We start from the raw sequence: 18,107 nt of genomic DNA on the forward strand, positions 1-18,107 counted from the left end.
TGCTCCTCCTGAGAAAGGTGCTGAGTCAGTGGGAGCTCTGGGGCAGGAGCACCCAGAAGGAAAATTTAGTGTGTGCTGAGCACTCACAAGCAGCCAAGCACTCACCTTGCACCCATTAAACAACTCCTCCGCTGCTCTGCCAGCACTTTCTAGAGTGCCTGGAACAGCAGATTCGTTATCAGTCTGATTAATGGATGCAGCAACTCACAGTCATTCAATAAAGCCGGATCACATTCTTATAATTGTAATATCTATTTTACATTACTAACACACAGGTGAGCCAGACCGACTCCAAATACATATTTGCCAGTGTTCCACTGAGGCATGAGGAACATGGCATGAGCTGACTTCATGACTGCCAGCATTGCAGATGGTGCCTCGGGTATACAGAAGCAGAAAGGGGATACTGTTGATATGTTGCCTCTGGAGAACTTGTGAAATGGCCTCTCTTTTTAAACTCTAGCCTCTTCCCTCCACATAATTAGGTTCTTCAAGAATAAAATCACTTTTTATTTCGCAAGGTCTGCACGGCTCACCAGTTTGATGTGATTAGTTACCTTATATATTCCTGTAACAAAATTACACTATGTTTTTATACCTTATGAAGCAAAGAAATATTCTGAATTTCTTTATAAGTCACCATGTGTATTTATTATAGATGCGTGCCTAAAATACTCAAGTATTCTCATGGTTGGTATCTGTTATGTATTTGGTTATTTTGACAATCACATAGAAATCTTCCCCAGTTCATTCTTATCTTGCCTTTTATCTGCAAAGAGAGTGTGGCAGCTAATCAAACAGAATATTGACATTTCATTTCTTTATCGTTTAACCTGACTCTCATATGTGGAGAGCTGGAACAACCCTAGAAACCTAACTTCTTCTCTAGCTCCTTGTTAAATTGGCTGAAATAACTCAAAGGTGTAAGTATAATGGAACATTTTCAGAAAAATTCTATCTGAATTGTTGTGGGAGGTGGCTGGACCCCTACTTTGGGAAGACTAGGCTTCAACTCTGCCAGGGCCCACCCCCAGGTCAGGGCCGCACTTCTGCTCACTCCCTGCACAGCTGAAGTCCTGAGACCCCATATCCCTTCTGCAGCCAGAAGCCACCTGGAGGAATCCTGGGCAACTCCCTCCCTTCTCCCAGGCTGGAGGAAATATGCCTCCCCTTCCCATAGCCCAAGGAACCTCAGCTTTCATTATATTACCATACAAGGTGCAAGGTGGCTGAGGAGGTGGTGTCTAGTACTTAGCCTCCATGGGTTTTTGGTAATGTCTCTGGTGTCCAGGAAAATACTGAAGAATGCATATTCTACCACCTTAGTTGTCCCGGAACCAGCATAGGTCAAAATGAAGCCCCCCACTATACTCCAGAACTGAACATTACACGAGCTCTGATCCTTATACCCATGTGAATTATTAATTTGCCATTCCTACGATTAGGCAAACACCGGCATACTCTGTATAAGGCTGTATCTTTATGTTCCTTCACACAGTAAAAATCAGAGAATTCTCATTTTTAAAGAGCTACTGTTATTTAGAGCTGGAGTGCATGCCAAAACAAATGCAAACCCACAGGAAACACATTTTGAGGGGGCAGGGCAAGAGTGGGAAAGAGCAGTTGTGCACCAATACACCTTCCACATTCTCTTTATACATTTGCTTGATTGTCACCTGCTATTCTGTGTACCCAGTTCTACATACCTTGTGAAACACCTAAATTTGGTCCCCTGAATCTTTAGTACTTTGTTTCATCCTGCATGTCCATTTTAAATTCTTTTCCAATATTAATCTTAATCCATTTAGCTGTGGTGCATGTTAGGAATCAGCCATCTATTCTAAAGATTTAGGGAATATATTTGTCAGAATATAAAAATGATTTACATTGACTTCTGGGCTATAATAAGCTGTTACTGAAGAAAATATCTGCCATGTACCAGAAAGCAGCATAGCCATGGGATCACAGGACTATTAATCTTGAGCCTCATGTCTGGCCAAACTTGGCACAAGACCGAAGATGAAGGTCAAAAGGACTCACCAATTTTGAGGTTAGCTGAGGCTGTTTCAGCCACTGGAATAAGTTAAAGCAACTCCTACGTACACCCGGTTGCCCTTTATAGCAACATCCTCTTCTCAGAAGAATACTTAGGGGTGGGGAAAATTAGTCATTACACCAGTTCTACTATCCTTGGTATTCCCCCTACTCTGGAAGGATATGCCCTTGGCTAGATGCGTGACTTTGTGATGCCTTGTCTGGCTCAGTACAGTGAGATCAATACATGGCCTGCAGTCCAGAGCAGCCTGCCAAGGTTTTTCTATGGGGCCCACTAGCTCATCTTAAAAATGGTGTATAATGTAGAGTGATGCACTGCCTATAATTTGCCCAGGACATCCTCAGTAAATAACTTAGTGGCAGTGTTTAATCTGTAATGAAAAAGGAGATGGGACTCAGCCACAGCAAGACCCAGCATAGATTAACCAGAGCTTAAGTTCTTGTGATATCTTCAGCTATGACTGAGCTAACATGTTACCCATTATTGCATTAGTGATGGAAATGGAGCTAAAATTGAATCAGAATAGGGAATAAACATCACAGAGTCAACAGTGAATACCATGATTTTAACCCAAATCGGACAGTGGGTTTAACCCAAACTGTAGCCATCTGTAAGACTGTCAAAGGGAGGTGCCACTTTGAATCAAAATACATTAAACTCAGCACAGCCTAACCTCTTGGCAGTGTTGCAAGACATGTCAAAATTGGAATTCTGAAGTTTTCGTATCACACTTCAAAGGGCATTCTCTCAACATCAACAATTTTTACTTCTTTTAGGATAATGTTGGTATAGCATTACTCTTCATATTCTTTCAGAAAATATGCATATGATATCATAGAATCATAGAATCATAGAACTGGAAGAGACCTCAGAAGGTCATCAAGTCCAGCCCCCTGCTCTAGGCAGGACCAATTCCAACTAAATCAACCCAGCCAGGGCTTTGTCAAGCCAAGACTTAAACACCTCTAGGGATGGAGACTCCACTACTTCCCTAGGTAACCCATTCCAGTGCTTCACCACCTTCCTAGTGAAATAGTTTTTCCTAATATCCAACCTGGACCTGGATATGACATAACTGAGATAGACTTTATGCAAGATGGCTTGCATAAGAGATCATTGGAAAGATTATGAATTAGAAATTTGTATACCTGTATCATTTCTGTACCTGAAATTGGGAATACTGACAGGCTGTGTCTACATTGGCAAGATTTTGCGCAAAAGTGGCTGCTTTTGCGCAAAATCTTGCCACCTGTCAACACTGGCCACGAGTATTTGCACAAGAACACCAACATTGTAATGTACAAAATCAGTGCAAGTGTCCTTGCGCAAGAAGCCAGTGTAGACAGGTAACATCAATTTCTTGTGCAAGAAAACTCCGATGGCCATTTTAGAGAGCATCTACACTGGCATGGATGCTTTTGTGCAAAAGCAAATCTTTTGTGCAATGGTACATGCCAGTATAGATGCTCTCTAAAACGGCCATTGGAGCTCTCTTGTGCAAATAGTTTTAACAGAAAAACTCTTCTGTTAAAAGTACTTGCGCAAAATCATGCTAGTGTAGATGCAGCCACCATGTAGCTGTATTTTCAAAGTGCTGCTTATGTGTCATCCACAACTAGCCCTTCAGGTACAACAGTGAAAAAGCCAGACAGGGCGGATAGCCCATTAGCCCAGACAATGGACCATGAGCCTAGTCTTCCTGTGGAGCCTAGTCTTCCTGTGGATACTTCCTGTGCAAGTAATGACTGCCACAACCATTCAGAGAAAGAAGTAGGAGTAACTGGACACCCCTATTGACCTGCCATTTTTTTCCTACTGGAAGACAAAAGTTTCCTGCCTTACACAAGAGCTATATAAGCCTGGGGAGTGGCATCATCAAGAGCCTCCTCTGTCCGAAAGATTCGGTGGATTCCACTACACCGAAAGATGTGGAAAAACACCTGGAAACAGGAAGTGGCCTGGGTTGAGGAAAAAGTTGTGCCTAAGCTGGAATGGTGTCCAGCCTGTGAGTAGGAATGCCTAAAATGTCAAGCTGCTGGATAGTGCAGCTGCCTTTCAAGATCTTCTGTAACCTGCCTGCCACAATAGTTAGGGTGGAGAAATTATTATTTGTAATCATCACTCCAAGGGTTCTGGGTCAAATCCTTTAAGAGAGCTGATCTCAGAGCCAGTCTGCAGTTGGGTGCAGCCCTATCTGTGTGTGTGTGAGTACTGGAAGAGGCTTTGGTACCTGGCTCAACAACGAAGGCAGAAAGGCTGCCACACCAGGCAGGCTCACTGGTATCTCAGTATATCAGGTGGTATCTCCAAGGGGGTAACTATCAGTTCATGTGACCTAAAAAGAAAAAAGCCTTTCCTGTTTGCGAAGCTTGTGAAGCATGTTGGAAATTCTGGAGGAGCTTTTTGCTGGGGATAAAAGCAAAGATGACATCTTAAACATGTGAAGCATGTTCCCCTGTCTAATTCCATGATGCTGCACAGATCTGAGGTAATTTACAAAGATTTTTGTCATCACTGCTTCCTGATTTAAAAAAAAAAAGCCAAATGCATGTCTCTTGCAGTGGTCAAATGAAGTGATTTAAGTGATGCTGTCCAGTTATTGTTCTTTGCTAGATTTTGTGATGGTGAAATTTTCAAGGAAGAATTTTTATGCTCAATACAATTAGAGACAGACACCACAGGATGGATCATTTTGAAAAGCTAAAAGGATTTTTGGAGTAAGGGGATATTTATATCTACAGAAAGTAAACTTGGTTGTCACAAATGGAGGTCCCTCCATGACAAGGAAAGAAAAAGGGCTTTGATTCACATTTGGCAGTTATATACATTTCACGGCATCGTTAACCAAATTATCCTGTATGGTAAATTGTCTGGGTACTTCAAAAAAAGCAATGGGTATGTGATAAGACTGGTGGACTACATACACCCAACTTGTTCTTCCTTGCAACTTCATATTTTTAAAGCTCCTTTACAAAATGCCAAATAGAGTAACCTGTTGAAGTATAAAGATGTTCACTGGGTAAATAGGTGGTGCATGCTAAAGGTTTTATGCACTTTAAATAGAAATCATAGGTTTTCCCCCCAAACCCAAAAAGGCTTGTGAGTTCCTAAAATTTATAAATGATATGTCACTTCTATGTCACAAGCAATTTTTCTCTGTATTACTGGTCCTGTGAATTGCTTCAACTTGCATGTCCAAGTCTGTTCAGAGGAACAATCACTGGGCATGCCTCACTGCCACAGGTTCCTCCTGCTGGTCACTTGGGAATTAGCTCCTCAGCCCTGGACTGCCCTGTTTTGGCTAGTGTCTCACCAACGGTTACCTATATTTTTCTCCTCCTCTGGGTACTGCCCTGTCTCAGTGCCCTCATGCTCTAGAGTCCTCCCCCTCTGGGAATCCCCAACCCACTATACCCATCTTGCCTCAGTGACCCACTGCCAGTCTTCATCTAACCGCTTGCTGCCTTTGCCTACTCTGGCTGCCTCTCTACAGCCCTATTAATCTCAGGCCTCGTTTCAGGCCCTACAGCCTGGGACTTTGCCTGTCCAGAGCTTCCTCAGCCCTGCCCGCTTTTCCCCATCCTCTAAGTCAGGTGGCCTCTAGCTTACCTGGAAGCTAGGTCCCTCCTGCTCCACAGCAAGAGTAAGTCTGACTCCTCCCCTCTTGCAGCCTGTATTTATTCTCTCCTCAGCTAGGCCCAAATTAGCTAGTTCCTGCCTCAGCTGTAGGGGTTTATGCTCTCAGCCCTCTCCCAGGGCTAAGTTTTATCCTTAAAGGGCCAGAGTGGGGCAGATGCTCCATCACAGGAACCTTGAAATCTTTAAGAGGAACCTTGACATGTTTCAGGCAAACTTAAAAGGAAAAATGTTGCATTTGCACAAAATATGATGCAAATAATCTCACTGAAACTTTTATAATGTGATTTGGGAATAGTAAAATTCCAAAAGATTTGCTTTTACTTGTTCATGAGCTATTTGTTGTCTCTGCTGATGGACCTTGCCCTTCTGAAACAAAGAACATTCTTAAGTCAGTTGCTGAAGTTGCCTTTTCAATTATAAATGTAAGACTCCAGAGTTCAAATATCTGGAAGGCAAAATTCAGAGAACTGAGACTGTGATTTCTGTACTCAATATGCAGTTTCAGAATAGCCAGAATCCAGCTGTCTATTTTTAATGATGTGTGGATCATTACCTCTGTGAATCTTGCTTTTCTACTAGGAACATAATTAAAAAAACCAAACAAACATTGCAATGACCTGACAGAGGAACATATTCACTAGTGCATCTTCCCTTGTCCCCTGACCTCCTACAAACCACTCTTCATAAAGCTTGAGAGAGATTATTGGTCACCTCTCCCATTAGAGATTTGTCATAAATTCATGTAATGACACTGCTTTATAAACTTTGTTAAAAGAAACACCAATATTATGTTGTAATCAAGATCTTTATTTGTTGGGGCAGCAGAAGTGATTTTTTTTATTTATTTTGTCAGTCTTTGTGCAAATAGACCACCTCTTTGCTTATGTAATTCTTAAATCAGCTTGCAGGTCGATCCAATTGTGTATCACTGCCCTGGCAGATATGAGATTTAGGACTATAGTTTTCTATTCCTGTCTCTATCAGTAATTTTGTTTCACAGTTAACCATCGTTCACTGTGGAAAATAATGGAAAACTGTTCAGCACTCGAGTAGACAAGGTCTTTTTCATTTTAAAATAATTTCCATGATAGTACTGCTATGTAATATGTTGTGGAGGTTTTTAATGATATGTACCTTGTTCTGTTCTTCTTTGTGTGTGTTGATGTAACTCCATGGACATCGATCCAGTTACTCTTTGATTTGCACTAGTGAAGGTCAGATCAGAGTCAGACTCTCAGTATTGCAGTATAAACTAAGTTGTCACAGAGGTATGTACTACTCATGCTGATGCAGTCATTTTTCCTGTCCCAGAGGTGCCACTTTCACAACTGTCCTGTTGGTATCATGGCAAGTCAGGAGAGAGAGGCTGCAAGATGTGATTTTGTGCTTTACATATAGAAACTAAAACCATTTATTTCCATCTCTTGATGGCAAGCAACACTATTGGCAAGGATGGTCCCCTAGTCAACACTTAAATCACTTGGATCTTGAAGGCCTTTGTAATGGTGTATTGCTCCTGATGTGATGTAAAACAGAAAGTGAAAACTACTCATTCATAGGCAGTTTTCAAGTGTTCGCCAAATAGTGTAAATCCTATAGACTAGGAACATAAATATGTTGAAAATCAGTGATATATATAGAAACTTTCTCACCTACCTGAGTTATTTTATAGATACATTGTTTAGCAAATAGTGGGAAAATTTCTTTTCAAAGTCTTTTGAATTCAAACGAGGAAATTTTGATGTGTCTGTCATTGAATACTGCATTTCCTCATATATATGAGTAACTGAGTGTCAAGCCACCCAAAAGCTGGTTAATCAGCTAAATGAAGGACCTAAGACCCACATGAAATCTATTGCACTGAAACTCATTGACAACATGTGCAAATGACTGATGGAGATCTTAGTAACAAAGTCAGGCTAACTGAAGCAATGTGATACCAGGCACTACTACAGCCAATAAAAGAGCGTGTTCATCGTAAAATATCTTAGCTTTTGTTTATTCTTGTTTACACAAGACTAACAGAAGGAACATTTTGTACAAAACAATAATAAAAGCTCCTGTCATAGGTGCTTTATTTTCATTTGCTTATTTTCACTCTCAGTAATTTTCTTTCTTTCCAAAGAAAATGTTGACTGAAAATCCAAATAATCTCTTTGTGTTTGTTTCATTTGCCCTTTATAAACGAACACCGAATCTGGACATTTCATTTCTACTAAATCTTTGAGCTGTGAGGCAATTAAATTGTACTCAGTAGGAGCAGGTGGCAGATTATATTTATAATGGTTTTCTGTTTCCACAAGAGTTTGTTAAAACACAGGCACTTTGGACACAGTGACAAATGCAGACTTTAAAGAGACATAACCAGAGCAGAAAAGTATTATCTTTGCCATCAGTTTTTCTCCATATGTTTGCTAGATTTAAAATATCTTAGTTTGCAGAGAAAAACACACAGATGCCCAGTCTTAAAGTTTTTGAGACATATGTAGGCCCTGCCCACTTCAGAGCAGATTTAATAGGACTGTCCAGCATCAAAGCTATAGTAAGCCCTTTTTTGCTCTGGTACTCAGAGATACAAATTGAATTGCTGAGCTGTGACTGAATAGCCAATTAAAATGTGACTCATCCACCATCACAGAAAATTATACCTAGAGTTTTGTCAAATTCACACAGAACAAGAAGGTGGCATTGTAGACTGCATTTTTTCAGAATAATTAAAGATAGTTATTTGCACCAGAAAACTTGCTTTTCATTCTAGGAACAGTCAGACAATATTGTGAGGCACTAAGCTCATTTAGCTTGCAGGAAGCACCCATATCTGGCTACGTCTAGACTGCTGCTTTTTTTTTTTCAGAGAAAGGCATGCAAATTGCACTCCCCAACTTGTGTACCTTTTTCCAATTGTTTTTTTGGAAGAGACTTTTCTGAAATTTGGCCCATATACACAGGGCCAAATTTTGGAAAAAACCTCCTCTTTCAGAAGAGCCCTTATTCCTCATAAAATACAATATCTTATATGTAAAATGAGGAATACAGGACTTCCGAAAGTGCACGTCTGCTCTTTCACAAAAAATGTCAGAAAAGCAGACATGTTCCCTGTAGTCTAGACGTAGCTCCTGCTATGAATTTCTTGGAAGATAGGCTGCTACCATCAAGTGAAGAAAAACCCTGAAAACTGGGAAGAAACACTTGAACTTCTTACCAAGAGGTACCCCAAGCTCTTTTGCCACATTAGAGCTTGACAAAAGAAACGAAAAATACAGGAAACTAGCTGTATCTCTGATAGCTGACTTCTTAGGCTAGGCAGGTATACACAGACTCCCTGTTACCTTCCAGGACACAAGAATCAAATCATCACCTTAAAAAAGGGCAATTTTACTGACAAAATAAAAATATATACTTGATAAAGCAGACTTGGTTGGTAGGTGTTATAGAGCAACTAAGGAAAGAACAGATTAAAACCCAGAGAAAAAATGACAAGGAGTATGTAGGAGTATGTCTACACTACAGCGCTAATTCGAATTAACTCAGTTCGAATTAGTTAATTCGAACTAAGCTAATTCGAATTAGCGCAGCGAGACTTAAAAACTAGTTTGAATTAGTGTTTTGCTAATTCGAACTAGCATGTCCACACTGAGTGGACCCTGAACAGAAGTTAAGGATGGCCGGAAGCAATGCCGGCAGGGCATCAGATGAGGACTTAGAGCGTGGAGCTGCTGTCTCAGGCTAGCCGAGGGCTGCGCTTAAAGGAACCTGACCCCCACCCCGGACAGACAGTTCTCAGGGTTCCCCGCTTGCAAAGCAGTCCTGGCTTGGAGTGCCCGGACTACCCACAGTGGGCACATCACAGCACTCGGCCATCAGCCCGGCTGCACTTGCCGCAGGCTGCCATCTGGGAAGAGGGGGCAATTGGGGGGCTGCAGGAGAGCTTCCACCCCCAGAAGCCCACAGAGCCAGCCCAGTCCTCCCCATAGGGGGCTCGTACCCCATTCCTCCCTCACCTCCTTCCACTTACCCTTCCCTAGCCCCTCTTCTTGATGTACAAAATAAAGATAACGTGTCTTCCAAAATGGAATCTGTCTTTATTGAACAAAACTGGGGGAGACTGGGAAAAGGAGGTGGGAGAGGGGAAGAGAGAGGCTGGGAGAGGGGAGGGCAACTAAAATGATCAGGGGTTGGGAACAGGTCCCATATGAAGAGAGGCTAAAGAGACTGGGACTTTTCAGCTTAGAAAAGAGGAGACGGAGGGGGGACAGGATAGAGGTCTCTAAAAGCAGGAGTTGGGTGGAGACAGTGCATACAGAAAAGTTCTTCATTAGTTCCCATAAAGAAAGACTAGAGGACACCAAAGGAAAGGAATGGGTAGCAGGCTTCAAACTAGTAACAGAAAGTTCTTCTTCACAAAGCGAAGAGTCAACCTGTAGAACTCCTTGCTGCAGGAGGCTGTGAAGGCTAGAACTGGAACAGAGTTTAAAGGGAAGTGAGATCAAGTCATGGAGGTTGGGTCCATGGAGTGGTATTAGCCAGGGGGTAGGAGTGGTGTCCCTGCCCAAGGTTTGTGGAAGGCTGGAGAGGGATGGCACGAGACAAATGGCCCAAGAGTCACTGTCTTCGGTCCATCCCCTCCAGGGTCCCTAGGGTTGGCTGCTATCGGCAGACCGGCTACTGGGCTAGATGGACCTTTGGTCTGACCCAGGATGGCCATTGTAAGCTCAGGACTCAGGGTCGGGGGTCTCAGTGGACCCCCTTGATTCTCTTGCACACCTGCTCCTGGGTGGCCAGGCTGGCAGCTCTCCTGCCCTAGCCGGCCACTTTCCTGTGCCTAGTGCGGAGATCATGGACGAGGTCCACAATGTCCGCACTAGCCCAGGTGGGTGCCCACCTCCTGCGGTCCCAGGCAAGTTCCCGGAAGCCGCCAGCCTGGTCCCGGGAAGAGGGGGAGGGCTGGGGGGCATCGGGTGGGTGGCTCAATCCATGCCAGGTGCAGGGTCTGCTGGCTGGGTGCTGGCAGGCTTGCACCTGGCACGGGCACCGTAGCCAGCCCGTGCCCCTTTAAGGGATCCGGGGCCGGGAGGGGGGCAGACAAGTTTCCCTGGTGTTGGCCAGAGTGGCCACCAGGGAAACCTGGGGAGGGCTAGCCTCCCACTAGTTCGAATTAGGGGGCTACACACCCCTTAATTCGAACTAGCTAGTTCGAACTAGGTTTAATCCTCGTGGAATGAGGATTACCTAGTTCGAACTAAGCGCTCCATTAGTTCGAATTAAATTCAAACTAACGGAGCGCTAGTGTAGCGCCTATGAAAGTTAGTTGGAACTAAAGTCCATTAGTTCAAACTAACTTTGTAGTGTAGACATACCCTTATAGACTAACAGATGTATTGGAGCATAAGCTTTCGTGGGCAAAGACTCACTTCGTCAGATGCATGTCACACTCAAGTTATGAACACCCTCTTGCACCCCAAGTCCCTGCCCTAGCCCCAAGTAACCCTGCATACAAACACCCTCCCAAGGCCTGCACCTAGAACCCCCTTTTGCACCCCAACTGCCTGCCCCAAGGTCGGCTCACCTCTCCTGCACTCCAAATTCCTTAATCCAAGACCAGAGCCTACACCCCAACCTGCTGCCTCTGCCTAATGAAAGGGAGGGAGGATGGAGTGAGCAGGGGCGGGACTTTGGAGAAAGGGCACCTAGGCTGTGTCCAGACTCAGGGTTTTTTTCGGGAAAAGTAGCCTTTTCCCGAAAAAACTTCCCCTGCGTCCAGACTCAAGCCGCATTCTTTTGAAATAATTTCGAAAGAACGCGGCTTTTCTTTCGATGGTGGTAAACCTCGTTTCACGAGGAAGAACGCCTTCATTCGAAAGTTCCTCTTTCGAAAGAAGGCGTTCTTCAATGTAAGTAGGGCTTCCTCGAAAGAGAGCATCCAGACTCGCTGGGTGCTCTCTTTCGAAAAAGCGGATTGCTCTTTCGAAAGATCCGCCTGCAGTCTAGACGCGATCTTTCGAAAGAGGCTCTTTCGAAAGATGCTTTCGAAAGAGCCTCTTTCGAAAGAAGCCTGCAGTCTAGACATAGCCAAAGGTAGTGGGACAAGGATGTTTGGGTTTGAGGTAGATCTTGGATTGCATTTAAATCCAAAAAGTGGTCTCATGCTTTAAAAGGTTGGAGACCACTGCTCTACTTCTTGTGTCCACCAGGAGTTCTAAATAGTAATCACATTAGATTTTGAGCAATTTCTCTTCTATTATTATTCCAAACTGCCATGTCAGACATGTGTGGATAGTTGAATTAACTGACTATCACTATTTAACGAATCTGCAATCTTCAAGAAACTATTTTCAAACTTAAATTGTGAAAATCTGTTTTATATCATAGTGGGAAAATGTTGTCAAATCATTTAACAAATCCAGCAAAAACATGGTATTTTGATGAGTTCATAAGAGGCTGACTTTTATTTCATTGATGTCTACTGTGAAAGCAGAAGTACTTTCAGAGGTGCTTTCAATTAAATACTTTAAGTTATAGCTAAACTTCAGGTTTCCCATGACTGGTGAAGTAACCCTATATCAGGCATTTGGCCAGCCCTATCATACTCCAGACATATTTATGGAAGTCCCGGGAGTACTTCTGCAGTGTTATGTACAGTACCAATAATTGTAAAAGTTCCCATTGTTTTTAAAGTGTTTTCAGTTATTCCACAGTCCATTTATATGTCAGGTTCTCTCTGAACACAAGATTCCATTTGGTAAGCTTTGCTAGATGCAGTCAGATATGTAGGGTAGAATGAATGGGAACCTACCTTACTATCAATCTAACAAACTTTTAGAAAATATATAGGGCTGGATATTTAAAGTGCTCTCTAACCAGCTTCCAGTTAATGGTTGTTAGACAACTAAATACTTAATATCAGAGTTCCATTATTTACACCCACAAATAACTGCTCACCCTGAATTGGAAGCTTTTATTTAAAAATTTGGTATGCCCTGTCATAAGTTTACAATATTAGCTTCAAATATTCTGCAGTGTTTATATGGTGAGAAGTGCTTTTGTGTGTTCATGCTTTCTGAGCTGATCAACAAGAATGAAATTTCCCTTAATATAGGAAATACTGCCCATTAGCGTGAACGTCCTTGATATTTTTTTATAGATGAATCTCTTTTAATTTAAGTTCTGATACGAGTTGGTGTCCATTGTCAATGCAGGTGGCATGTGTTGTAGGTTAAGGAGAGTACAAAACTTTCATTCTAAACTCCCTTTTTCTACTTGCCATAACATTAATAAAGTAATTATTTTTTGAATTAAATATTTCAATCACTTGTCTCTCAGGTTAATTTATTTTTCTATTCTTTTTCTTTAAAAATGATTGAGGAAAAATTAGTTCTGAATTATGTATATTTAACTATATGTGAATAAAGGATTCCAAACAATAATTTTGCAGCAAGCTACAGCTGAAGGCAGAACTATTAATCTTGGCTCATTTGGTAGAAGCCATTGACATCTAAAGTATCACTGAAATTGCAGTTTTTGAAGAAAATTAGTGCAAGAGCTTTTAAAGTTATAAGACTGTTAAGTGGGAAAGCTACACGTGTAATAGTTTTGCTTACTTTATTTTAAAATTAAATTCATTTTTTTAAAAAGAAATAAGAACAGAGGAAACAAACTAGACCATGGGAGACATGTTGCTTTAGGATTAAAGCAATGACATTTTCAGAGGGCCTGACATTTGAGAGTCCAAATTTGTAAAATATTTTCATGTTTGAATTGGCTGGGGCTATGTCTATACTCGCGGCTTCTTGTGCAAGTATGGCCGCTCTTGCGCAAGAATCCGCAGAGCGTCTATACTATCTGCCCACTCTTGTGCAAGGAAATTTACAGTACAGAGTGGTAAGAGAGAGCTTCTTGTGCAAGAGCTAAGCTCTTTTTTAATAGGTGTAAACCCTCTTGAGCAGGAGCTCTTGCGCAAAAGGGCAGTGTGGACACTCAGCAGGAATTTCTTGTGCAAGAAAGCCCTATGGCTAAAATGGCCATCAGAGCTTTCTTGCGCAAGAGAGCATCCACATTGCCTTGGGCGTTCTTGCACAAAAGCACAGCTTGCACATGGCAGTGTGGATTTTTCTTGAGCAAGACATCTTGCACAAGAACCCTTGCGCAAGATGTTCTTGCGCAAGAAGCCACCAGTGTAGACATAGCCTGTGGGAGTTTGAGACTGCATGGCACATGCTGGAAGGTTCACATCTAAGGCCATGCCATTTTGAAGTGGTGCTTAGAAAGTCAAAATAAGAAAAAATTTAAACTGTTTTCTCTTTGGGAAAGAGGCTTACCAAAATGCTTGTACAGTGTGGATCAAAATGGGGACCCTCTTCTCTATTGGGTTCTCTAGATACTAAATTAATATAAAAAGGAAAAAGGTGCTGGTAAACATACTTAGCCAGAAAGTGATGTATTATTGTCTTTCTTAATTAATATGCAGGCATGACTTCTCTGACCCTTCTTATTCCATTATATTTTAAGTCTTTCCTGTGGTGTGATGAATTTCCCTTGTGTGTCCAATATATTTGGACATTCTTTTCCTGTTTTTTTTCTGATGTTCAGGATTTTTTCTTTTTCTAACACTCCTGACATTATGTGGTATTGTTATTTCTATAACAATAGAACTCTTTTAAATATTGCTTGATTCTTTTTGTCCCCACAGGAAAAATCCCATAAAGTCGTAATTAAAAATACAATATGTGCATAAAAGCTTTTCTGATTTCCATGAGTTCTAATCACTGTGGATATCTCAAGCACTTTATTTAAGGGGGAAAGATGCCCATGGGAGGTATTGTGTAAGGCGAGGGTAGTAATATTGTCACAGCAGGAGGGAAAGGCCTGATAGATTTTGATAGAGCCGTATGTGAAGCAGTTAGGTTTTTACATGTATATAATTGTACTGTCTATTGCTTCCTGTAAAATAAAATGTTTGCAGCATGCAGGAAAAAAACCTAACAACTTATTTTCTGATTAAATGTTTCATGTAATCTCCTACCCCCTATTTCGCCCTTAAAAAAAACATTATGGGCAGCTATTGTAAATGAAAGTTTGGAGAATCTCTTTGGATATAATTTATGCTTCTTTCAGTTTATAAATTTAGCCCTGGTCTACACTAGGGAATTATTTTGAAATAATAAGCAGAGCATCCACACTACCAAGCCCATTATTCCAAAATAGTAATTCCTGCTTTCCTCAGGGAAAAACACTTATTTTGATATAGGATTAGTGTGGATGCTCTGCTGCTGCTATTTTGAAATAACTACTCCCCAAAGTCATTTGAAGTAATTACTCTCCAGTGCTTCCTGGGGCTGTAAATCAAGGTATTACATCCACAATAATGGAGTCTGCCTCATTACTGAGGCTCCTTAGTAGTAGGGACACACTATTTCGATTTTGTTATTTCGGGAGTTATTATTTCAAATTTAATGATTTTGAAATAATTTCCTAGTGTAGACATGCCCTTAGAGAGCAACACCAATGGTGAACAAAAAGATCTATCGTACACTGGCTGCTGCAGCAGCACTCATCTGGGAAGCTATTTGAAGACTGTTTTGTCTCATAAATGTCCTGATTCTGCAAACACCTACACTATGAGTAAATGTTCATGTGAGTGGTCTCACTGAACTCAGTGACATACCTATGAAAATGATACTTCTTCATATGAGTGTTCAGTTCTTAATGGTTCTGGAACGCAGAGCTCAATTCAGCAGAGCACTTTCATAATGCCCATTGACTTAAAGTGAAGTATGACTCACATTTTGCTAGTTCAAACCCTAAGAAAATGGTGTTTCAGCTTGGGTTGGTTCATGTAAGGTTGTGTTACTAAAGTTTCTAAGGGTACATCTACACTGCACAGTTACCCCACGTCTTAACATGCCTCTCGTTATTTCGAAAAATATTTTTTGAAATAACGGACACACTATTTCAGCATCCCTGTAGCCCTCTTTCCATGAGGATTAAGGGATGTCTCGAAATAGTGCTGTGTAGATGCACCAAATTTCAAAATAAGCTATTTCAAAATAGAATCAAAATAAGATATGCAATTCAAGTTTAGGGTGCTGTGTAGGCACACCCTAAGACTGATCTTCCAAAAATTAGTATACATGAGTAACTGTCTGTAGTCATGTGGAGACTGATGTAACAGGAAGTTTAGGTGCAGAGACTGGGAACTTAAATAGCTGTCAAGCTGAGGTGTTAGAATGGCCTAATCTATAGTCCTACAATAACTTACTGGTGAAATTCAGTATAGAAACAATAGATCCTGAATTAATTTCGTGGATGGCTACTTTGGCTACTTTAACTGTGTACTGCCTCCTCAGAATTACATGGTATATAATGATGACTTTGGGCTTTTTAATTGTTATGACCCTAATTCAGCCATCATTTAAGCATGTATTTAAGATTATCTTCATTGTGGAAAACACTTATGCTCATGCTAAAGAGAGGTGGGTAGCTGAATCAAGACCTCTATGAGCCAAAATTGTCTATCTGAGGCTGTGTCCAGACTACACATTTCTTCCAGAAAGATGCGCACATTGCGAACCACAATTTGCATAGCTTTTTCCGCTTCTTTTTTTACGGAAGAGACTTTTTCGACATTTGACCTGTCTACACTGGGCCAAATATGGAGGAAAAAACCTTTTTCGGAACATCCCTTCTTCCTTGTAAAATAAGGATTGTAGGAATGCCAAAAAAATGCATCAGGGATGCAAAAAAATTTCGGAAGAGCAGAAGCATTCCTTGCATGTGGCGGAATTTTTTCAGAATACCTTAGGTATCCTGGAAAAACTCTGCAGTCTAGATGTACCCTTAGGGAAGTTCAGAATTGAAGCTCATGGGAGTAAAGAACAGACTAGCTGAGACCTTTTGAGCCTGAAGTCCTGATCTTGAACAGTTACTACTATTACTTTCCAATTTGACTGCATTGTGCCGCAGGATAATCTCTCTGCTCGCTGAGCAGTAGTATTACATAGTCAGTTAAGAATTGTTCCTGCAGCAGGGACTGAAGTAATAAATCTAAAAATTCAGCATTAGAGTTAAATTCAGTCATGCTTGGTTTATTTTATGCACCAATGAAGAGGTTTAAAGTGAGATATCAAAATAGTTGTCTTTATACCTTGTAATTATTGGCTGATTAATACCTAGTGTGGGTTGATAGGAAAAAAGACATTTTTTTTGGAAAGCAATAAAGACTAATTTTGGATAATATAGTTTATCTGGTTTTGGTCAATAAAATCCTCCCTCTTACTGGGTTACTCTATTATAGCAATGACATTCTTATGCTGTATTCCTAATATCTCTGTTGCTCAGCAGCAGAAATCACTGTGTACATCTTGCAATTTATAATCCGCTCTACCCAGTTACTTGTCAATTATCTTTGCTACTAAATGTAGTCCCACTGATAGGTATTTTATCTTTATTCTGCATTCCTACAGCTTGTGGGATGTTGCTTTGAAGAGTCTTGAAAGCATTGCTACTAAATGGTACTTGCCAGTACATCTGCTCTAATCCTTAATTTTGCTCCAAGCGAATCACCTTCTGTTTTTGACAATATACTTTCATGACGATATGGTAAGCACACAAGAACCAATAGAAAACCCCAAATGTCAGTAACTTTAGAACCTTTTAAATTGTTCCTATTTTTAGTAATGTAAACAGCAAAATAGTTTAAATAAAAATGAGTTTATAATGCAAATAAACAGCATTTTTTCCTGAATAGATTATTTTACATTTTGTAATTAATATAAATAAAATACATGTTAGTGGGATGGAGACTGTATTTTCCTGTGCAAGTTTGTGGCTCTTTCCTGCCCTCCCTTCCCTTCCTCTCTACTGCACACACCCTTTCTCAAGTCCTTAGTCCTTATGCAGAGAAGAGTTCCCTTGCAGCTAATGGAGTTATACTAGATGCAGAGCAGCACAGCTTCACAGGTGATTAATCAGCCCTGCCTACTCAGTCAGCTCACTGCAAAGAGCCCTGAGCCTCTGACTGGGTGGTGCTGATTAATCACCTGTGAAGTGGTGCTGCTGCACAGCTTAGAGGGAACACTGGAATTGGAATGCAGGGCTTGGGAGGAAGTAAAGGTGCAGGAGGGGGCAGAGGATTTGGGTTATGTGGGGGTAGGGAGGAGAGGAGTGGATGGCAGAGAGTTGGGGGGAGCTAACGGTTGAGGTTCCAACCATAATGCTGTGTGTGGTCATGTATAAATCTGGTGACTTATGATTACAAGAATAAGAGGGAAAATCTCCTCAGGTAAAAGCTGTTTATTGTAGTCTTTTCCACAGCTATAGTCAGGCTGTATTTAGATGAACTTCATGGTGATAAAGATTGTGTTTTTAGTCTCGGAAGTAGACGTTCAAAAACTATAAAGTCTATCTATATCCAGAA

Source organism: Pelodiscus sinensis, chromosome 13 (assembly GCF_049634645.1).
Source record: "Pelodiscus sinensis isolate JC-2024 chromosome 13, ASM4963464v1, whole genome shotgun sequence".
NCBI lineage: Eukaryota > Metazoa > Chordata > Testudines > Trionychidae > Pelodiscus > Pelodiscus sinensis.